The sequence below is a fragment of the Rhipicephalus microplus genome, chromosome 2 (assembly GCF_043290135.1).
Source record: "Rhipicephalus microplus isolate Deutch F79 chromosome 2, USDA_Rmic, whole genome shotgun sequence".
In the NCBI taxonomy this organism is placed as follows: Eukaryota; Metazoa; Arthropoda; class Arachnida; order Ixodida; family Ixodidae; genus Rhipicephalus; species Rhipicephalus microplus.
In genome coordinates, this window is record NC_134701.1 from 290,392,899 (window position 1) to 290,417,303 (window position 24,405).

A 24,405-nucleotide genomic window follows, 5' to 3' on the forward strand; every position below is an offset into this window, starting at 1 on the left:
AGCCGGGATTTGAACCCGCGCCCTGCGGGGCAACAACCGAGTACCTTAGCCACTAGACCACCACGGCGGGGCTTTTTTCAGTGCGAAATAAGCAAGAGAATTAACCGAGACACGTGAACAATAAGTTGTAGTTTTTTAACAAATCAGACTGATAAAATAAAGTTCATTGTCAAGTCAACACGTATATTATCGTGAAAGGTTACAGCGCACATATAAGGAGACGAAGGAATCGCACACAAGACGCAGCATTGAACTGCAGCTCATTTATTTCTCGTGGGGCAACTATTTCAGCATTAATTATATTAGCCTCGAAATCGACGCACTCACATCACCGCACGTACCTTTAGATGTTATAAAGTAGGCGTCGTCATGAAGATGCTCTGCAAACGATCACTGTGTCAGCACCGCATGCATTGTTGCAGAATTTACGCGAGAAATAAAGTTCAAAAGTATTGTGGCTCGGGCGAGTAAGTTAATCATGAACTTAGCTTGCATTAGCGCGACACGGAAGAAAAGGAAAAAAAAAGAAAAAAATGACACAGACGTTATGAAAGATTGGCGTTAAGCGATAAGTTAGCGTTGTTCCGCTTAGAGATCCCAGTTGGCAATGAATTATTTTTTGTCCGACATGGAAGTAGTCGTATTGTAAGCGTAAAGACTAACTTTAGAATCAGTAAGGGAGTTAGGTAAATGATTATTGTAAATACATAATAGCAACGGCCCAAAAATGGGACCCTGTGGTACCCCTTGATTAGTTATTTTAACGTTAGAATGAACACCCCCTATGCAGACTTATTGATCGCGATCAAGCAGGTTAATATTTTATGAAGGTTTAGGTGGACCAGTGATAATCAAGGACTCTAATTTTGTAAATAAGATGCTATGACTAACTGTGTCGAATGCTTTCATGAAATCAAGAAATACCGACCTGGCGAAATTACAGTGATCTATGGAAGACTGTAAAAAATCGGTTAATGAAAGTACTGCTCAATTCGCAGAACTAAATGCACGAAAACGAAAGTAACAAGGCTTCTTAAATTTGTACAGAAACCTATTATTGCGTCTGAAAAATACTTTTTCAATATCTTTGCTGATCGATGACAAAATAGGAATAGGGCGATAGTTACGGACATCTATCGTATCACCTTTTTTTGTGCATTGAAATGAACGTATTCTATTTTAGTCAGCTAGAAAACGTTAAACATTCAAAATCAACATTATTTTACTTACCACTTCTGAAAAATCTGTTGCAGAAAGCTTTAGATGAAGCACTTATACATTGTCTAGCCCAGCGCGACACTTTCATAGACTTAGGAAAGTAGAATATACCTTATCAGCGGGAAGAGGAAACAGAAAAAAAGTGGGTACAACGGGGGAGAAGGTATGATGAAACTTTGGGCCTGTCAATATATATTTCATAAAAGTATTCACTAAATGACTCGGCCATGTCACAAAACTCAGTACATATTTCCCGTTTATACCAAGTTTTATCAATTACACTACTAACCTGGGCTCTGTTTATGCTTCCACGTTTTCTTGTGGTCATTTTTAGGGGCGAAGCTCCTTACTGCGTGGCTTGTGCGTGCCCCGTTGTCGTAGTGTGTAACCTGTGGCCCATACACGCATACCAGTGGCACATACCTAACCTCGGGCATACCGGGTGTTCAAAATTAAGCTTTATGATTTTTTTAAAATTAGGCGCTCGAAGGCACGTGAGAACCACTTGTGCAAATAAGTTAAGCGGCCAGGGGGACAGAAAGTTAGATGATAATTATCGCTGTCAGCAGCCCAATTAACTAAAATTTAATAATTAACTTTTTACTGGCTGCGGTAAGTTGGCATGTTTATATTGAAAAAATGTAGGCAGTGGTGTTTGTACACAGTTTCAGTTGGAAGATTTTTTCTAGCACGCCTGTGTTCCGAGATATCCGGCTCCAAAGTTTAATTGTCTTTCGCACGATTACGCATGCAAGAGGGTGAGGGTCCGCGCAAAGCTCCTCCCTAAAGTGACGCATCTGTTGCGTGTGGTGTTTAGTGTGTGAAGAGGGTGGAAGCGTAGGCATAGGTGATAGCAATTACCCTTGCCCTCTTCGGCCGGCGAAATCAAAAATCGAAGAACGCTTGCAACCAGTGTCGTAACACGCAACTGCAGAGCCTCTAACGATAGTGGCAGATACCATGCCGAGATAATGGTGCGAGCGGAGAATCTGGATGCCAGTGCGCGTGCGTAATAATCACTAGAGAAGCATGCGTGGTCGTTGCCTGGGCTACGCGAATAGCGTGACTGCTGATGTCCGAGTACTGTAACTTTTATTGAAACAAGAGCAACAACTCCACCAATAATAACTGAAACAGTTTTATCCTTGCTAACGCATATTTCCTGCTGCTACATAAGCATATTTCGGTCATGCACAAATCTCATCGAAACTCTTCACCTCTCAAGACGTCAATGCCCCAAAAAGTGTTCAAAATGCCTGCCTTCGGCAGCAACGCAAAGCATGAACCGCTGTCGCGTCGACTCGATGACTCGGCGCAGTACTTCTGCAGGAATACTCGCACAGGCAGATGTTATCCTGTCCTTCATGTCATTAACATCGCTGGGCTCTGTTACGTAAACTCGATCTTTAACGTAGCCCCAAAGGAAAAAGTCGAGCGGAGAAAGGTCAGGTGATCTTGGTGGCCAAAACATCGCTCCTGCGCGCCCAATCCACTGTTGTGGAAAACGTCTGTCCAACCAGTTCTTCGCCCTGGTAGAAAAATGTGGTGGTGCTCCATCGTGCTGAAACCATACTTGGCGCAGGTCATTCAGGGAAAGACTGCAGACAAGATCATCAATGACAACACCTAATATTTCTTCTGTGTACATCTTTCCGTTCAAGTTGTCCTCAAAAAAGTGAGGTCCGATGATCCTGTCCCCGAGTATGCCGCACCACACATTCACACTCCAGCGAACTTGATGCTTGTGCTGCCTCAGCCAGTGTGGGTTTTCTTGTGCCCAATAATGGGCGTTGTGAAGATTAACACTTCCATTTCGGCAAAACCGAGCTTCATCAGTCCAAATTATTCTGTGCAAAAAGTCATTTTCTTGATCAGTTTTGATGAGGCCCCAATTGCAGAAGTCAACTCGCCTTTCAAAGTCCGCCTCATTTAGGTCCTGATGAAGGTAAACGTGATATGGATGGAACTTGTGCTTTCTTAAAACATTTGTGACTGTTCCGATGCTGCGACCGCACTGATCGGCAATCTGTCGGATGCTGAGCTCTGGCATCGAGGTTACGCACGCGACAACGTCGATTTCAAAGTCTTCATCGACGATTGCCTTCCTGGTCCGTCTCGGAAGGTGGACAGAGCCTGTTGTGCAGAAGCGTCGAAACAGGTTTGTGAAAGTGGGCCTTGTTGGAAGGGGACGGTGTGGGTGGCGAGACGCGTAAAGCTCCATTGCTAACGAAGCGTTGCCATTCATTTCAGCCATTGCAAGCACCACGTCTACTTTTACTTTGGTAGAATACCTCACGCCAGAAGCAGCCATATTAGCTCGAAAGGACTCCACGTGGATTTCCTTGGTAGACCTTCAATGCAGAGACGCTGTGCTCTAACCGGAGGCACCCTAGTGCAGGACGGTCCTGCTAACGCGTTCACAAGAAGATGTCTCAGTGTGATCTAAAGTCACGAAAAAACGTCGCGAAAAATGGTCTCCTGTTATCGCGTTCATCAGGATCATGCGTAAGGCTCATGGCGCACCGCGCTGTCACATTTTGATTTCGCCGGCCGAAGAGGGCAAGGGTAATTGCTATCACCTATGCCTACGCTTCCACCCTCTTCACACACTAAACACCACACGCAACAGATGCGTCACTTTAGGGAGGAGCTTTGCGCGGACCCTCACCCTCTTGCATGCGTAATCGTGCGAAAGACAATTAAACTTTGGAGCCGGATATCTCGGAACACAGGCGTGCTAGAAAAAATCTTCCAACTGAAACTGTGTACAAACACCACTGCCTACATTTTTTCAATATAAACATGCCAACTTACCGCAGCCAGTAAAAAGTTAATTATTAAATTTTAGTTAATTGGGCTGCTGACAGCGATAATTATCATCTAACTTTCTGTCCCCCTGGCCGCTTAACTTATTTGCACAAGTGGTTCTCACGTGCCTTCGAGCGCCTAATTTTAAAAAAATCATAAAGCTTAATTTTGAACACCCGGTATATCCGCATGTACACATGCTACGAAAAACGTAGCACGGCGTCGTTGTCACGCTCTTAGTGTTAACAAAGCACTGACAGCAGAAATGTAGTACATACTCTCGTTTAGTCCTTGAAGAGTCCGCTGGATGGCCGCACTTGTATATAATAAATATGTGATAAAAAGAAGCGAGATTACGGTACTTGAAGTGTTCACTAGATGGACGGACGGACGCACAAACGGACGGATGGATGGAAGCTTCACCCCCTGATCGTCATTGATTGCGTAGATATGCTGCGATTTTTTGCCTTACACAGTTCTTTTTCACAATAAAGTCATTTGGGTTTTTTCAGAAGGTTATTTAACATGTTAGTATATTTGTATACCTGAGTATCAGACTAATATTAAATGGCCATGTTGTAGTTTTCTTGTAGAGATAATTTTTTTCGCATGCTAGTTAACAAACCTTGAGTTAACCAGGAATTAAGGTGAAACATATATTTCACATTTAATAGTTTTAGTGCTTGCATACACAGCTTTAAGGAACAAGGCGCAGAAATTCTCTAGTGCTTTATCGGGATTAGCAAGTTGCCAATAGATGTCCAGTCGCTGCCATGAATTGCCTTAATTAGGTTATGCTGACTGGAGGTAGAACTGAAGTGACACGTGTTATGAATGACGAGGTAAATTTGCGGCGAAAGTTACGAATACCGAAAAATGCTCAGTAATGAGCAACTGAATCACTCCCGCGCTTGGCGTTGGTGTGACATAACTTAATGCGTGGTCAATGAGAGTGCTAGTACCACTTGGTGAAAGTCAGGTGGGGAACAAAATTTAAGACTCAAGCCCGAAGCCAGCAAAACAATAACTATATGCTATAGTGCTATTGTTATATGTATCCATTAAGTTAATGTTGACATCACGAACCAGTACTACCTTTTTATTTTCAGCAGTGATAATGTTGAGCGCAGCAGCTAGATTATGAACGGTCAATGCTCAGTTTATTTAGATTACTGGAAGAGGGAAAGTTAGCCTCGATCCACATGAATTCACAGTTTGAAACATTTTAAGATAGGTCCAACCTGTGTTTATCAGCCCCGAGAGGTTGGGGCGGTGCCGCCTGGTGTGATGCCTGCATGACGTCACAGCAAGGATGCTTCGACGCCTGCCGTGGCGCGCCTAAAATAACATGCGCTTACATCCTATGCTGTTCCGCTGTTTGCGATCGCTTTTCACTGGACTCAAGCTGCAGATGAATGAAGAAAACAGCATGGATAATGCCCCTAGTAAAACGACTGAAAACATTTGTTCAGTACAATCACCAAGGGTTACCGTACTCCACCTCACACTTTGACCAGGTTTGTGTTGTCACGCTGCTAAACTCGAGAACGGGGTCGATTCTCGGCCGCAGCAGCCACATGCGGACGTCAGTGAAGAGCAAGGACATGTTTGCGCTTGGATACAAAGTTATTTTACTGTGTTTCTAGTATTCAAGTCGTGGTTTTTACACATAAGACAGCATATTTATACTAATACGTTGCTTTCTTTCCCGAGTGCTTGTTTTGAAAGGTATGATGTTCTCACTTCTGTAAGCTTTATATCGGACACATGCCACTATCTGGCCACGGATTTTTTTTTTTTTTGCCTGTGTACCAAGCTCTACGCACAGTTGCGAAACCCCATGCAGTTTTGAGGATCGCAAAGCATCTCCAAAGCGTTTGGCTGAGAATACCACCCCAGCAGTTGTAATTGTTTTTCATATGTACTCGCTCACTCGTATTGTAGTTTGACGCTTTCCTCGCAGTAATTTTGAGGCTTCACTTTACTAAAGAAATTTATTTATTTATTTATTTACAGGTACCTCAAAGACCCCAATGAGTGGGGTTTTACATGAGGGGTGTTGAAGCACAAAAATTACACAACTGATCAATAAACACAAAAAAAGAAAACAAAAACTGCACGAGCGTATCACGAAAGGGTATCAAGCACGCTCTGTTAATAAAAAGCATACAATGCCAACCAACGAAGCATACCAACGAAGCATACCAACGAAGCATAAAAAGCATACAATGCCAACCAGCGAAGCAGATAACACCACTAAGGATAATCGCATACATGACACAAAAATAATCAGCACAGAAGTTTTTCAACGGCAGCTTTGAACTGAGTCGGGTTTGTTTTGGTGACGACACTTTCAGGAAGGTTGTTCCATTCGATGGCTGTCAGAACAGGAAATGAATTTAGATAGGCGGTCGTGCGTGCACGAGGTGGGTATACTGCTTTTGAGTGGTTGAGGCGATTCGATGGGTGGTGAGCAGTTTTTATGTGGAGGCTTTCGCATGATAACGAGTTCAAATGTCACAGTTTTAAGGCGAAGCAATGAACGCGATAGCAACAAATTGGAAGGTCAAGCGCAGATTGGCAAGCAGATCGAATTGTGTCCCGCGTTTCTCACGCACAAATGACGCACGAAACGTACTCGCAGGTACAGATGAACGCGAATAAGCGTCTCAGCTGTTACTTCGCTGTGTCTGAAAGCGTGCCCTTTTGACAAACGGAGGCTGTGCGACGATTGCAGTGACCTTTGCGCGCCCGACAACTACAACAGAATCGTTCCGACAAAATCCAAAGGCTAGCAAAGACGCACGGTTCTCCCAACTGCAAGATAAGGGCACGCAATCAAGCGTACAGCCCCTTATTCTTTCCGTGGGCCATAGTACGCGTGAGAGATGAGAGCCGCCGCGCGCTCACTGCGCCATTTCGCTGATAATGCGCCATCTTGCTGATAAGAAAAACGTGCAATTTTGTCAAATCACCCGAATAATGTGCATAAAAACGGCGATGTATTAGTGAATTTCAAAACACCATAATTTTATTATTTGTAGTTATTCGCGACACATGCACTATTCCCGGTGTACACGCCAAGTTTAAAGAAGCTTAAATAAACGGCGTAAATACATTTAGCACCAGTTTCTTGGCGTAAGCAGTGACAATAACGAATGCCTTGCTTTTAATGCACCACAATTTTCACAGCGAATCTTCCGTTTAGGCGAGAGTTTGCTCTTTCGATAATCGCAACTTTCTGCAGCTCACTTAACTTTCGATAGCAGAGTAAACAGCTGCCTTCTACCTTGGCGAACTTGCATCGCAACTATGAGTAGATATCGCCACCGCATCGCGTAAGACCGGGCTTACGGCGGGCACAGGAAAAGGCAATACTCGGCTGCGGAGCAAGCGAGTCCTTGCCGTGACGTCACTTCGCCCCGACTGCCGCGCCTCCAGTGTTCGCACTCGGGGCTTATACTTAATCTCGGACGATATGAATATAACCGAGCCACCATAGCGACCAGAACCGCGGCTGCGATAGTCAGAGTTGTATGCTCGAAAGCCTTACAGATTGCCATCTCATGACCCTAGTGAGGTTTCAGTAATGCATAAAAATGAAAAAGAATGACACAGTGAATCAGTAAACGCATTAATGTTGTCGTAGCTTTTGAATAAACTATGCGCATTAATGTGCAATGAACAAGAACTACCACAGAGCAATGAGTCTGTTTAAAAATATAGTGAAAATAACTTCCTCTGCTTAAAAATGCAGTGAAAGTAACTTGCATGCTTTACAAACACCCGCGTCCTGTATGCATGCTTCACAATGCAACATGTGATATCACAGTAGTAATGCGAGCAACAAGCGTACATTGCAATCGGGCATGTGAACATGGGATTATAATGACTTTATGGTTTAAAGCGAGGCACCCAATACAAAAAGCGCTCACGTTACTGCGACTTTTCCCTTAAGACCATGTAGTGGGTGCACAGCAAGCTCGAAAAGATTTCACGTGCACGATTGTCCGTGGTTTAAAGCGTGCTACCCAGTATACTGCATGGAGCCGTCTGCGAAAGCTTCACTGACATAAGTGATTTTGAACTCAGTTTGAACTATGCGCAGGATAACACTACCTCGTTCAACTCTTAAAAGCGAAGCTTAAGGGTCTCTTATTTTTTAAAACCCAAACCAACGGCACAAGACAGACGACAGGACAGGTGTCGTATTAAGCTAAAAAAAACACCATGGATTCACGCCAACCACTTTGTCCACCACGATGGAGCAGTGGTTATAGCGCTCGGCTGCTGACTCGTAGGTCGCGGGTTCGGCACCAGCCATGGTGGGCGGTTGCATTTCGATGGAAGCAAAATGCCAGAGGCCAGTGTACTGTGCAATGTCAGGGCACGTAAGGAACACCATATGATCAAAATTTCCAGCGCCCTTTACAACAGGGTATCTCATAAAAAGGCTTCGTAAGGATGGCGTCAGATATTATTCACAACAGCTAGCCTCCAGATGAAGCACCAGCTCTGTTTGGTTTTGAACAAACCAATTCATGCTTCTACTGCCCACTTTATGGTGGCAAACGTTTTTTACGCATGCTTTGCTGCTGATGCCGTATGTAAGATAAACATAAAAAAAGATGGGTGCCTTCATGTGCCGGCCGTCGATTTTGTCTGTTGTTAGTTACGTCTCATAAGTGCTACAAGTTTTGCACAACTCCTTCAAACACAAATTGATCTTTAGCGCAAAAGTGTTTTTGCCAGGGTCTACCAAGATTTGATTGACGTATTTCCGTCACGAAACCATCAAAGCTCAGGGGCTTTTAAAAATTTGTTCATCTGTAGAAGGCTTTGTACTTGATGAAGTATTCGGGCAGATCTTGTTGAGCCTTTTGCGATTCCAGGAATGAACAAGAGATTGAAACAAGCATTGTCTAACCGGACGTGTGTTAACATTGGTATGGCACACCGCCATTCTAGATTACCATGTACTGTACAGGTTCAGTAACATAACAAGGTCGAAAGGTATTCCTTCTCCATTTGTAACTGGGAGAAACCTAATGACATAGGCATCAAGAGGCAGATCCCTTTTCAAAGTCCTTTGGAAAACATATTAAGAAAGGCTGCATCCCAGAAGTCAAGAAAAACATGTTTAATTGTTTTCAGCTCATTGCAGAGAAAACATTCATCACCCCAAGAAAGAAATATGCCTTTTTTTTGCATCCATGTTTTGACAGCCCAGCTTCCAGTGTGCAATCTAAAGAAAAATGATTTCACTACATGATCACACCCTTTACACTTTGAAGACACGCTGTTTACATTATACTAAATCTTCTGGAGTGGCGGTCCCGCATACCCGCCCATGTCTCGAAGTGAAGCCGCAGCGGCCATATTGCTCAGGGCAGAAGCAGGCGGCGCCTGCTTTGAAGCGCCGTGATGCTTGCCATGCGTTTCGTTATTGCTACAAAAGCACCTGTTTAATATTTTCATATAGTAGGCGAAGGAACACAGAAAGGACTTTAATGCACATCTGCTTTAATTTTTCTTGGACACTTGGCGTTTCAAGCGTGTAAAAAAAAAAGAACATGCCAGACCTGCAAGGAACGCGCAGCACAGTCACAGTGAAAGCTGGGGAGTGGTCTTTCAGAGCCTTCTCTAAAAACTCTTTGGGATGCTACAAGGGCACTGCTGGGTATCCACAGTGCCTTAAATAATAAATTTTCTGTAGTAGGCCAGCATTCACTATGCTATTCTTCGCCATTCTTTGGAGAATCGTGCGCGGTATTCGCTACACACTTGTTTGAAGTTTAGTGCATCTTTTTATGCAGTGGCTGATGACGATGAAGAAATATGCGTGAAGTGGTTATGCACCACAGTTAATAGGTGATCAAGAACAAGTTATTTAATAGATGGGAGCGTTGGGCGACCAAGTCGTCACGAAATTCGCATTGTGTGACGCCTCGCTGTTCCTTGAAGGTCTAAAACACTTTATTACTCATATTAATGCGACTCGTTTCCAGACATCAAGCCTGCCTAAAACCAGTTTAGAAACAATTTCCAGCGCAGGCGCGCCTCAGTGGTAGAATGCTGGGTTGGCACGCAGCGGACCCGGGTTGGACTCTCATTGTGTCATTGATATTCTTAACTCACCGAGTTTTTTTTTTTGTTCGATACTAATTACGAGTGGCGGCGGCGGCGGACACGGCTCTACGCATGACCCATGTTCTGATCTCGTAACACCTTTCACTATAAAAAGGAAAAAAAACTTACTCAAGGATATGACACACACACACACACACACACACACACACACACACACACACACACACACACACACACACACACACACACACACACACACACACACACACACACACACACACACACACACACACACACACACACACACACACACACACACACACACACACACACACACACACACACACACACACACACACACACACACACACACACACACACACACACACACACACACACACACACACACACACACACACACACACACACACACACACACACACACACACACACACACACACACACACACACACACACACACACACACACACACACATATATATATCCTACAAAAACATAGAGCCTGCAAAAAATTATTCTTAGCGTCATTGTGCCCCCGGATGCCAAAAGAAAATCTATGAATGCAGTCGCATAGTCGCTAAAATATGGGAGAATAAGCGAATGAGCGAAGCATGCCTACTTAAACATCGAAAGCGGAGCCCAGTGTCCGCTTCACACGATTCGCACAGCCAAATACTACCCAAGAGCCCAACATCGTCGCCTCAAAATGTGATCACAGACGTGTTCAGAAGCGTCTTGTTCAATTGGAAGCATGATACGCAACATTACTAGCACTAAATCAACACGAAAGCCACGCACGCTAAACTGCGCCCATCCGTTTTCTGCCCTGATCAATATGGCGGTGTCGGCTTCAGCCGCGGAGCCTCTCCGCCACTCCAGAAGCTTTAATATAACCTCCTTGACTACGCGTTACCCTTTAACGGTCGCCCTACGAATAATCGCAGCCGGCCAAAGGGAACACACGACGCGCGTTGCGTTTCCCGGTGGTTGGACAGTGTTGTTGAATATGTAGGCGACCCTAGCCTAAGTTCAGCGTCCAGTCACGCTCTTAACCTGACTGTCACATCGCTTTCTTTGGTTCCCCTCTCATTATGAACTACTACAGCTACCATAAACATCTACGATCAGAAGGGCTTGCTTATTCAGTAACAGCATATGATAGCCGTCGGGATCGATAGATGCATGATTGAGCGTCAACGTGGATGCATCTACGTTGAGCGGTGCTGCAGCAGTCAAACTAAAACAGATTGCACAAGCGCTCTTATATAAAGTTACAGTGAACATTAAACTATCTCTGTCAAGGACACGTTTTACTTTCGTGAATTACCGATTCCTATATGACGGAAGGATAAACCACGTTTTCTTGATACTTTATAAGCCGATATTACGATGTTAAGTCATCTGTGCCCACTCTCGCTTTTTCAGATGTGGTACCTAAGATCCTGCAACTGCAGCTCACGAGGCCATGTGTCCCTCCGTATGAACCATCAGCGAGTAAACAAGCAAAACTACGACATCACATCGCGTGCACTTGCAAAGTAGGAGTAACGGCTGCTCCTGACCTTGGTTCCATTCGTATCCTGTCGTAAAAACAGGACCAAAATAAAGAAACTGAAGGATGTCATAAGTGCAGACACAAGCGAAGTGCATCGTTTTCTTTCGCGCGGCCATTTTTCGGCGCAGCTCTTCCTGTTGCGCACGACATTTTTTCCTTTTCTCCAGCGAAAGACCACCTTGTCGCGGACAAAGAAGGTGGAGTGAATGGATAAGAATATCTGTGTTCGGGGGGCCTTGGTGCGGCGTAGCGCTTGCACGGAGCGGACTTCTCCCATTTATGGTCGTCGCCCCAATGCGTCGAAGCTGTGCTCACCTGTGCAGTCGAATATTTCCGGAAGAGGTGTCAAGACGAACGATGGCCCGAGGCATCGATTATTCACGAGCAAGCGAGGTGAAGCGAGGGACATCGGTGCCGATAAGACCGCTCGTTGGCTTCGGAAGAACGTGCGTCTTCAACGACCGAGCCGACGACTTCCTGTTCGAACCACCCTTTTTATATACTACTCAGCACCACCGCTGGTACGGCTTCGCGGGATATCCGAAAGTGCGCCGCGCAGAATGGCCTCGACACCACAGAATCTTGGGAGAGGGAAAAATAAATCTAGTCAGCTTGCGTCATGTAGTGTCAGCTAGATTTAAATTGTTTCCTGCGCGAGTGACGCGCGCACAGGTGGTGAAAAGAAAAAAAAAAAGAAGAATCATGCCTGAAATCAAATATTGAAAAATTGGCTTGACAGCCGCGAAGTCCCTTACTATTACGCTTCCTGAAGACGTTTAAGTATTAAAAAGTTTTACTTTTTGCTCGCATTACTGAAACGAATAAACATATTCACTTCATTTTTCATGGCAAGTATAAAAATGATAGCCAAAATTAAATGGCGAAGGCAGTAGCTGCACAGGTGCTAAGCCTTCTCTGCACGTGCCACTCTCTGCAGCTGACCGAACCGGAAGCATGCGAGGTCAGCGCCTCAGGTGTTCTATTACTCCGTATCGGTGTTTGTTAAGACAACAAAACACACGTTAGCAACGCACAACCCGTGCATGTGCAGCTATTCTTTCAGCGAAAGCTGTTACGAGATCACCACAAGGGCCACGTGCGCCGTATTTGTCCACTTCCACCACCGCAATCGGTGTCCATAATCAGTATCACGAATAATACGAAAAAAAAAACCCAGCAGGGACACATTGGGAGTTCAAACTAGGCCCACTGCGTGTCAGCCCACTATTTTACCTCAGAGCCACGGCAGTGCTTGGACTCCATTGCAGACTGTCCTTAGACAGGTTTCATGTCGGGAAAGGTATCGCGTTAATATGAGTAATATAGCATTTGAGACTAGCAAAATAACGACCAAGCGTCACACATGGTGATTTGCGTAATGAGTGGGTCGTCCAATGCTCCAACTTATTACAAAAACTTCGGGCGTGCATACTTATTCATCGCCGTGAGCTACAGCATCAAAAATTGCGTAAAATTTCTCGCAAGCGTGTAGTGGGTACCACGCTTCTCCAAAAAAAACGACGAAGGATGGCATAGTAAATGCTTCCATTTATTCGCAAAAATTATGATGATTAATGGCGTAGTGAGTATCAGGTAAGTGATTGATTGATATGTGGGGTTTAACGTCCCAAAACCACCATATGATTATGAGGGACGCCGTAGGGGAGGGCTACAGAAATTTCGACCACCTGGGGTTCTTTAACGTGACTCAAATCTGAGCACACGGGCCTACAACACTTCCGCCTCCATCGGAAATGCAGCCGCCGCAGCCGGGATTCGATTCCGCGACCTGCAGGTCAGCAGCCGAGTACCTTAGTCACTAGACTACCGTGGTGGGGCATCCGGTAAGTGTGCTTGTAGCAGTTACCCAAAGTATGTATAAAAAGGGTTCTGTGTCACTAGTTAGTTAAACCCCACATATCAATCAATGTGTCACTAGTTCCGTAATTATAGAGGTGATCGAAGGGCTGATTCGAAGAAGGGAGGCGACATACTACGAAAAGCATTACGAAAGCACGGACAATTTATAATTGGTCTCTTTTAGTGCACCAACGAACGTCGGCGGTGGTCCAAAGAACGAGGCAGAGCCGACAGTTGATAATAAAAACATATTGCCACGTTCCTTTCCTCAAGGTTTGTTATCACCCCATTACACTACGTTCAGCGCAAACCGCGCCTACGATGTTCGAGAAGCTTCGATGCATTAGTAGATCGTTTCATTAAGATTACGCCCACTTCGAGAATGTCACAGATTATTCGGAAACCCACGTTGCCGTTAGCGATAACGCTAGAATTTCAGATTGTGTTCGATTTAATGATATGTGGGGTTTATTGTACTTCAATCATTCATAAAGAAGCCACTGCTATCAGTCAGTTTCCTCGAATATATTCTATATATTCTTGATTGATTTGTGGGGTTTAACGTCCCAAAACCACCATTTGATTATGAGAGACGCCGTAGTGGAGGGCTCCGGAAATTTTGACCACCTGGGGTTCTTTAACGTGCACCCAAATCTGAGTACACGGGCCTACAACATTTCCGCCTCCATCGGAAATGCAGCCGCCGCAGCCGGGAATCGAACCCGCGACCTACGGGTCAGCAGCCGAGTACCTTAGCCACTAGACCACCGCGGCGGGGCGATATTCTATATATTCTAGCTGTTCGACACAGAACCAGACGTTGGACCTGGGACGTGAGGCTCTGATCGAGGATCACTACATAGACTCCATACATGCTTAGATGACCACACATTTTGACTCATAGTTCACCTTTTCGTATCTTGACAACGTGCTGTGGGAGTTGGTTTTTACTGTGGGAGTTGGTCTTGTCATAAATTTCACGGTTTTCCTGATATTGTACACTCTAAAACAGTACAAAAAGCACGTACTGACCATGGCTGTAAATTCAATGTGTACAACAACCTCCTACAAAAGTTATTCGGAGTTCAAAGATGTTAGAAAACAGATCTGAAAAAAAATTCGAAAAAAAAAACACACCAATGTTCAACGATAGTGGAAGCTAATGAAGAGACAGCAATCCAACTCTAGCATCAACAACTTCATTCACAACATAAAAACGACTACGCCAATTTCAACCAACATAATTTAGGGGAGAGCTGGATTTGTTGACTGTACATGCTTAGTAAACACCGTGAAACAGACACAGTGCACAAATAAACTGGAACAGCGCTGAATGCGTTTCATTTCTGTGCGTGCCCCATCTTTTAGTGACGATAGTATTTTTCTAGCATACTTCAACGCAGAAATTTTGGTGTGCCTGTCTGTTAGTCCTTGTGTGCAATGATACACCCACCCGGCGAAAGTTTAACCCCTTACTCAACGCCCACTCTTCTTGATCTGCAGCCGTTGTTGGCGGCGTTTATATATACTTGTGAACATTGTGAATAAGAAAAAAATATTACTGATATTTCAAGATAAATACGTAAGTATTAGCTACAGTTCGTTTCTTTGTTTAAAAAAATTGGCAGATCTTACGTACAGTGGGAATCGATGATATGTGAAGCACGAATGAGAAATGTTGATATGTCACATAAAAATCAGCACAACGTTACGAGGTGGAGGTAAATGATGCCGCACATGGCTTCCATGTCATATTATTATGTTTGGATGTGTCCTTTATTTTCGTCATCTAGTCTCGTCACATGATACCAAATCTAGTATATGTGAAGCTAGCGAAACGACCGCGAGCACCCTATGAGCGTGCTATGTTGTCATGTTCTTGCATGATGCGCGTGTCAGGATTATCATGTTTGCACCAGTCATATATTTCGTCATCCATTGACGTCTCATAACACCAAACTTGGTACATGTGGAGATAGCAAAACGGCCGCGAGCGCATCATGAAGGGTCCAATATACTTCAATGCAGCGTTGACGCACGCGCACGCTGTGCACAACGGCGCTTACGTTAGCAAAACGGGAGCACTCTATAGTGTGACGCCTGGCGTGACCAGTGTCCTTCGGTGAAATCCGATGGCTACCGGTGCGAAATGCAACATGCTGCATTTCGCGCCGATACGTTACCCAGAAAACAGTGCGTATTCCACTTTTTGTGACAAAGGGTGCCAGTCGCGCTGAAACGCGCATGCGTCAAAGCAACGCAGCGCGGCGCGCGCCTGCGAGTAGACGGCAGGACCGGCGCCTGGCGTGGCAGCGCCGACGTGACGCGACGAAATGAACGCCGGCGAGCCCGCGCACCGCGTCACGTCGAAATGTATTGGCGCCTTGACTGTGGCATGTAGTCATGTTCTCACATGACACGCATCTCATGATTATCATTTTTGCACCAGTCACAGACCTTCGTCATCCATTGGCGTCATGTAATACCAAATTTGGCATTTGTGAATCTAGTGAAACTGCCGGGAACGCATCATCAGTGTGGCACGTAGTCATGTTGATACATGACACGCATGTCGTGATTATCATGTTTACATGTGTCATTTACCTATGTCATCCGTTCGCGTCACGTATTACCGAGTTTGGTACATGGGAAGCTAGCGAAACGGCCGCGAGGGCATCATGAGTGTAGCATGTAGTCTTGTTGCTACATGAGACGCATTTCATGCTTATTATGTTTGCACCAGTATCATACCTTCGTCATCCATTCACGCACTGTAATAGCAATCTTGCTATATGGGACGCTAGCGAAACGGCCGCGAGCGCATCATGAGCGTGACATGTAGTGATGTTGTTACATGACACGCATGTCACGATTTTCATGTTAGGGTCTGTCGCTAGTGTTCACCATGGAATCATGCCATACCGTACCAGCTTTGCAACATTTCATGTGAATGAAACCATCGCAAGAGCTGCAGGACCATATAAATCATGACATTCATGACACACATGTCAATATTTTCATGTTATGACTAGTCAAATATGTTCTTCATACAGTCATGTTATGCTTTACCAAGTTTGGTATCAATACCATTATTGAAACAGCCAGGAGAGCGAAACGTCATACGCGGCTAGACAGACAGACAGACAGACAGACAGACAGACAGACAGACAGACAGACAGACAGACAGACAGACAGACAGACAGACAGACAGACAGACAGACAGATAGATAGATAGATAGATAGATAGATAGATAGATAGATAGATAGATAGATAGATAGATAGATAGATAGATAGATAGATAGACAGACAGACAGACAGACAGACAGACAGACAGACAGACAGACAGACAGACAGACAGACAGACAGATAGATAGATAGATAGATAGATAGATAGATAGATAGATAGATAGATAGATAGATAGATAGATAGATACGCTGAAAGTCACCGAAGTTTGCCAAGAAATGCTTCGCATTTAAAATGCATAGATACGCAATTCTAAAGACGCTGCGTTGGCAATGCGATGCTATGAACGAGAAAACGGATGCTTCCTAGGCTTCGCTAAAACTAACACGCCTATATTTTGGAAAGTAGCGACACTCCTTGATCTACGACGTCTCGCTCTCGCGTGCCGTCGACCTGCTCTTTTCACCCTCTCTATCGTGAAGCCAGCGCGTCCGCAGCGCTGAGTGGCTGGGACGCGCGTTGCCAGTCAGTCAGGTAACCCTGACGTCACGTGAAAGGCGCGCAAACAAGCTTCGCGCGTTTATCTTTCACCGCGCACGCGATGAACCCTGCACGCTCCCCGCTCTGAACGTGCTTCAGAGTTAGAATTGCGAGCTTCTTTCTTCGTGGCGATGCCTGACTACTGCGTGGTCCACTGTAGCCGCAGGTCAGAGAAAGCTGTAAAATTATATTGTTTTCTCAGAAACAAAAAAAAAAAAGTCCTGCGCAAGAAGTAGCTAGTGGATTCAAAACATCTAGAAAAAGCCTGTGGATGGAGTTGTATGGAAGTTAAAATGCTTATTGCTTGAAGGGACATTAAAGTCAACAGTTAAGTCCACGTTGATTGTTGAAATAGCTGTAGAGAAACCTCGTAGTGTTACTTTTGTACCAAGCGAAAGCCTATTTTCAAATAAAATCACGCTTTAGTGGTCCACATCAAGTTAGCGCAATTCAAACTACCCGCTTCAAGAAGCGAGCCGACCGGACTGACTCACGTCACTGTTGCTGTGCACAACGTTGCCCGGCTTTGCTGCGCTAGTAGCAGCAGACCGAAAGCAACGGGAGCCACAGCAGCAACAACGATCATTGATCAATTTCCCGCCATTGGCTTCAAGATTGCAGACGTTTTTGTTGCAACTGCGCCCTGCTAGATGGCACTACATGTCCCGTGTAACCACGCAAAAATTGAATTTTGGAACCACTCGTGCCATTCCCCACAGTTACTTCCAGCGGTTTTTTTTTTTCATGAATCGAATAGAAACAAACAAGTAGCATTTTAATGCGTCTCTTGGTGCATGGAAGGTTCTTTATTTAGAGTAGTTAGATCAATTACTAGTGATTAATTTTAAGCGGTCCGTCTGATGTCATCGGGATCGTTTTGAAAATGTCCGACTGCGGCGCTTGTGTTCTTGTGCATTTACCTTATTTCTCGGTAAGTGGGGCACTGTTTTGTTGAAAATATTGTCGTTTTAGATGTTGTCATACATTGAGCTTTCATTCTGACGTAAATTGCTATCTGACTTTATTATCCTTTTAACGGTATTGTCTGTTGAGTTCAATAACGAGCACATTTATGTGGATATATCTTTTTCTGAGGGAGCCATGCTATGCTGTTTTCTCTGTGCCTTGACAGAGCGTCGTTGTGTTTTCGCACTTGCGTTAATTTTCAAAGTATGCACTTTGAGATTAGCATGTACACTTTATAACTTGTAGTTGTGAACGCATGTGTGTGTGTGTGGGTGTGCGTGTGCTCGTTTAATGTCTGCATGCACGCGACTGCTTTTGCTTCCGATTGTGAATGTGAGTGTATGCGTTTAGTATATGTGCATTCACGCCTGTGTGTTGGTGTGCGCACGCACGCATGAGGGCGTATGTGAATGTCTGTGGGTGTTTTCTTGTGTGTGTGTGTGTCTGTATTCACACGTGCGTGTGTGCGTTAGCGCCTGCGTGCGCTTGTGTATGTATTCGCGTGGTAGAATGCACGTGTGTGCACGCATATTTTTTGTGTGTATGTTTGCACCAGCGTGTGCGTGTGTTTGTGTATGCCTTAACTGTAGATATAAGATACCATAGCATGAAACGTTTGCATGAGCAGTCAGCCTTTTTTTCTTCTTCAGAGGAGACTGAGATACAATATCTCGTTGTTGCATTTGGACTGAATACAGACACGCGCGATAATTCTACTCTGGCTTTTTCTTTAGGTAAACCATTACGTTACATTTAGAGTACATTCTTTCAGCTTGTAGGGACCACAATAAATGAAAAAGGATCAGTGTAAACCTTATGCGCTTACATTATTTCGCTTCATACGCCTCCGCGTTACGGACAGCCGAAGTGTGGACGGGGTAAACACTCAGCCGCTAATTGGTGCTCATTTTTTGAAGTGCTTCCGTTTGCATTTGTCGAAGCGCATTAAAAATACATCAGCCACCTGAAGTCTACTTTCATTAAGCTCTTCTTTTTTCAAGTGACAGAACCTCGCATAACGCGTCAAGGAGCTGAATAAACAAACGTGCACATTGATTATAAGGCGGCTACAGGGAGGCAGTGGAGGGTTCAGTGCCGTGCCAGCCAGGATAGGGTGAAAATTTGAAAAATCGAGGAGGAAAACGCATTGCTACAGGAGAGTGTCGCTAGTTTCAAAATATGGTGCCTTTAGCTATATAAATTGACCCGGCGTGGCTGCCTAACACTGGCTATGCGTTCTAAAAAAACTTTTAGGGGTTGAGCTCCTTAAGCAGCAGGTGTGGACGTACAGACAGACAGACAGACAGACAGACAGACAGACAGACAGACAGACAGACAGACAGACAGACAGACGGACGGACGGACGGACGGACGGACGGACGGACGGACGGACGGCTAAAGCCCTCCAAAGCTGTGCCCAATAATCATCATTCACTTCGTGTATATGCTGTAATATTTTTTGTTTCTTCATGCCAGATGGCGCCATTCCTCACGCAGCACCGCCAGACAGATTTGACGTCCTTTGCAGCGAAGCATGCAGATACGCGGCCAATTATTTTGGCGCTGTTTATCAAACAACATAAAACTCGGCGAGGTTCACGACAAATTAAAACGAATGTCCTGATTGTATAAATGTTTCGTAATATATTGCATCAATGAAAATAAACTGAAACTTTAACTGAAGCAAACGAAAGAGGAGAAAAAGAGAGGAGAAGTAGATGTAACACCCAGAAATCGTGAGTAAAAAGAAATCAATTTAAGGACGCCTTGTGTAGAACGTAAAAAGCGGAAAGCTGCTTTCATACGTGTCCCCGTATTGGAACAAACGATATTTCTTTATTCGGGCTAAATGTGGCTACCACCACTCAGTGCGATGTTCTCTCTCAAGCACATCATTGCATCAGCGAACTTACTCGAATGGAATTCACTAGCAAAAAACAACGGCTGAATAGATCCATTGAGCCAAAGAAATACGCCACTGAAAGCCATCTGCAAAAGCACACTAAATGTCTTGAGGCAGAGAGCTTAGAGCTTCACCACTAAGTGCCAGCTGTGGCATATATATGCCACGCATCTTGCGCCGTATAGTGTCCATTCACGCGTATCTGTAGTGGACGCGCTGCCATTGGCCAAGAAGGCCTGTGGAAGTAGCGTTCCCCGATCTGATGCCGGTTGTTCCCTCTCAGGGTTGATAAGCGAGAGTGATAGAAGGAGTGAGAAGAAAACAGAGGCGCCGAGCTGATCTTGTGCGCTCTTGCCTGCTACTAAGCAGAGCGGAAAAGGAAAAAGAGTGAAGATGGTTATTAGGACAACAAAAGGTGATGATGTACAGTCTGTGAAATCTTTAGCTCATGCATGAGTGGCAGTTCTTTTTGCGCATCTTTGTCATACGACTGAATTGTGCTTCAAGAAGAGGTGAGGGCAAGTGTATGCCCACAAGGCACATGTCCCCGAGGCTACTTTTGGAACTTCGTTCCATAATATGGCGCTGAGAGACGAGAAAGTGGCCACTGGACACAATACTTAAAGACAATATCCATGCAAGATGGTGGATCTATAGTGTCTGGTCGGGCATATATGCTAGTTTCATTGAAAGTTTACACACCGATGATGCTTGCCAATTTTGAAGTCAGGGTCTTCTGTTGGGACACGTGTAGGGGGCAGTCACGCAAGAGATGTGTTAAAATTGGAACAGCTAGTTTTTGCACAGGCAGAATACGGTGGTGGTGACTGTTGCGAAAAAAGCTGGATGGGTTGGAAAAACTTTCGAAATATTCTCGCAGGAAACCTGCCTGGTCTTCATTGCATCAGTGAAAGAAACTTTACATTATTCATAAATGAAAGCATATTACATACGCGTGACCATTTTTCCCACACTCAGTCACCGCTCCTCAGTACCAACTATGAAGCTGCCGGCAGTACGAAGAGCTGTCCTATCAATGTCTCATAATTACGCATACGAAGCAAAGTTATTACCAACAATGCAAATATCCGCATTCGTGTCGAAAATATTGCATAATCATCTTTCCTTCACGTGCATCTATACGGCTAAACAGACAAACTCATCTGCTCTTGCGCGCGCCATCGTCAGCCACCGATATTCCTGAAAAATGAGCTAGTCTTGCCCTCAGAGTTGAGGGCTATACTGCGACCTACCTCTTTCTTAGTATCCACGTTCATAATATACGCTTCTATAAGAAGCACGTGGCTCACAATCATTGACCATATTCCATGTCATTATCTCAATGTTACTTGGAACCTATGCTCTGGTGGTGCCCCGCGTTATGCTGTGGAGAAGTCATCACGCGGTCCAAATGGGTGGCTGCTATTACAAGCTCTGGACTCGAACAACAGTTATGGGCCGTCCACCTGCCCCCGCGACGCAGCAGAGAGACTGTGTCTTTCTGTTCCGACGTGGGAGCGAGCCGCAACGTCCTAAATCACGTTCCGAAAGACCAAATAAAGTTCATCCATTCATCCATCCTTCCATGCCAATGTTAAAGACTCTCGGTGTACTTGAACACAGCATATTTAGTTTGTCTGTTTGTCGCACGAGCCAACTACCCGGCGAAGACTTATGCCTAAAGCTCAACGCCCAGCCATCTTAACAGTTGTGAACATTGTCAATAAAAAGCAAGTATTGGGCATATTTAAGGTAAACTTCAATGCGAAAGTATTAGGTAGTGTGCTCCTTTACTTATAATATGCATAGATACGTACGTAATTCTGAATACTGCAGTGCTTATAACGCTGCGCTGACAATGCGGCGCTATGAACGAAAGAGCGGGTGTTTCCTGCGCATCCCTGGATGGATGGAGGGATGGATGGATGTGGCTGTACCCTTTAGATCGAACGGCGGCTGACGCCACCTAGCCATAATACTTAGTGAACTATTAGATTTATCTTTTTTTCCCTTTAAATAGTGAGGTTGAGGATTCGTACTTTGCAGTAAAGGGTTTATTTTTCACTCGTGCCTTGACTTTAGCTACCAATCAGATAACCTCCTTCTAGTTAAGTCTACCCGCTTAAAGTCTATTTTGCCCTCCCTGTCCCTAAACACCAGTGATTTGAAAACTCTGCGCCATCATCCTGAACTATAGGGTGAAGCCCTCTACAGAACATTATCAAGTGTTCGGCAGTTTCTTCTTCTCCTCCACACGCACTGCATACTGTGTATACCCCTTCGTATTTGGCCCGATATGTCTTGGTTCGCAGTACTCCCGTCCTGGCCTCAAACAGTAGAGAACTACCCCGAGTATTATCATAGATCCTGTCCTTGGCTATTTCCTGCTTAAAAGTTCGATAGATCTCTAGTGCGGACTTCTTAATCATGCCAATTCTCCACATATTGGTCTCAGCTTCCTTCACCTTCTTCTTAACCGATAATTCTTTTTGGTTTGGCCACCTGCTGTTTTCTAAGTATTTACCAGTCAACTTCCTGGTTCGCTTCCTTCATTTTGTATCGACATTCTTCATGTACAAGTAGCTGAAAACCTTCCTAGCCCAACGCTCCTCCCCCATTTATCTCAATCGCTTCTCAAATTTTATCTTGCTGCTAGCTTTCCTGCCCTCAAATGATGTCCATTCCGTATCACCTTGTACTCCCTGATTTGGTGTATTCCCGTGAGCTCCTAAAGCAAGCCTACCTATTCCACGTTGCTTAATTTCTAATCTTGCTTGAACTTCTGATCTCATGCACAAGACCCCATTGCCGAACGTCAGCCCAGGAACCATGACCCCTTTCCATATTCCTCTCACAACATCATACCTATTGCAATTCCTTCCCAGGTATGTTTGGCCCATTAGAAAAAATTCTTCAGTATATATATATATATATATATATATATATATATATTATATATATATATATATATATATATATATATATGTGTGTGTGTGACGTATTAAGTGATGGTTAGTAGAGGTCGAGGAGGAAGAAGAGCAGAACGGAATAAACATGGGGTATGAGCCAGGCCACGTCGCCCAGTCATCATAGCGTCACACGAGCCGACAGGATGAAGGCCTGGCAGCCCCTTCATCAGTCGCACATCATCGACAAGGTTCTCCGCAAGACACCCTGACCATACATTGACTACCGAATCATCACCTAGAAGGACAACGACCAGCACCATAAGAGAAACATCGGCTGACCTCGACATCCCCAAGTACACCGGATCAGCGGATGACGGACCCGTACAGGACTGGTTCGACCTGTTCGAGTTCCACGCTACCGCTGCATCTTGGTCGGAACGGGAAATGGTTACGAACTTCAGCGACTACGTCACCGGTGAGGCATTTAAATTTTACCTCACCCACATATTCGACAACGATGAGTCTTGGCAAAAGATAAAACACGAAATGATCATTTGGTTTAAAAAATACGATGACGACTACGACGAAGACTTGCTTGTAACCCACCATCCACAGACAACTGCACTCAGTCGTCAATTTTACAGGCAGTCTCCAACCACTCGAACGCACAACAAGATTCGATCTCTGACAAAAGACGAAGTGGCACACGAGTTCAGTAGCAGACGACAACGCGTATTTTGGGAAAAACACAGCCACCAAGCGCGTCTCCCGTGTACACGAAAGTCGGCATTTCCGAAGTCATCGCTTCTGCATATGACACGAGACGTTGCTGAACCACCTGAAGCCCTGCACTCTTCGTCTCGCATACGTGGTCCACCACCTGGGTTTTCGTCACGCGCTTCTTCAAGCGCTCCTAGCGCTCACCATTTGCCTTGTAAGGACGCCTTATTCATGGTAGATGACCTGGCTCATACCCCATTAGTAGAGGTCGAGGAGGAAGAAGAGCAGAACGGAATAAACATGGGGTATGAGCCAGGCCACGTCGCCCTGTCACACCTAGCGTCACACGAGCCGACAGGATGAAGGCCTGGCAGCCCCTTCATCAGTCGCACATCATTGACAAGGTTCTCCGCAAGACACCCTGACCATAAGTGAACTACCAGACCAGCATCTAGCAGTACACATCGACGAGCATCATGACGGAATCATCGACCGACCTTCCCATCCCCAAGTACACCGGGGCAGCGGACGATGGACCTGTACAGGACTGGTTCGACCTGTTCGAGCTCCACGCTACCGCGGCATCATGGTCGGAACGGGAGATTGTCACCAACTTTACCGACTACGTCA

At 45.0% G+C, this 24,405-nt stretch overlaps 1 protein-coding gene across 4 annotated transcripts in view; it reads right to left on the reverse strand.

The window, feature by feature from the left end:
• The window catches only part of GABA-B-R3 (gamma-aminobutyric acid type B receptor subunit 3), a 207,209-nt gene that overhangs the window by 119,594 nt on the left and 63,210 nt on the right, over positions 1–24,405 (reverse strand). Inside the window, exon 1 of one of the 4 annotated variants that reach the window (XM_075882249.1) lies at positions 12,008–12,229. The exons of the other annotated variants lie outside the window; for them this stretch is intronic. The gene's annotated coding sequence lies outside the window, so the exon portion shown is untranslated. Of the gene's footprint in view, positions 1–12,007; positions 12,230–24,405 lie in introns of those variants that run through there. 4 annotated transcript variants of the gene reach the window in all.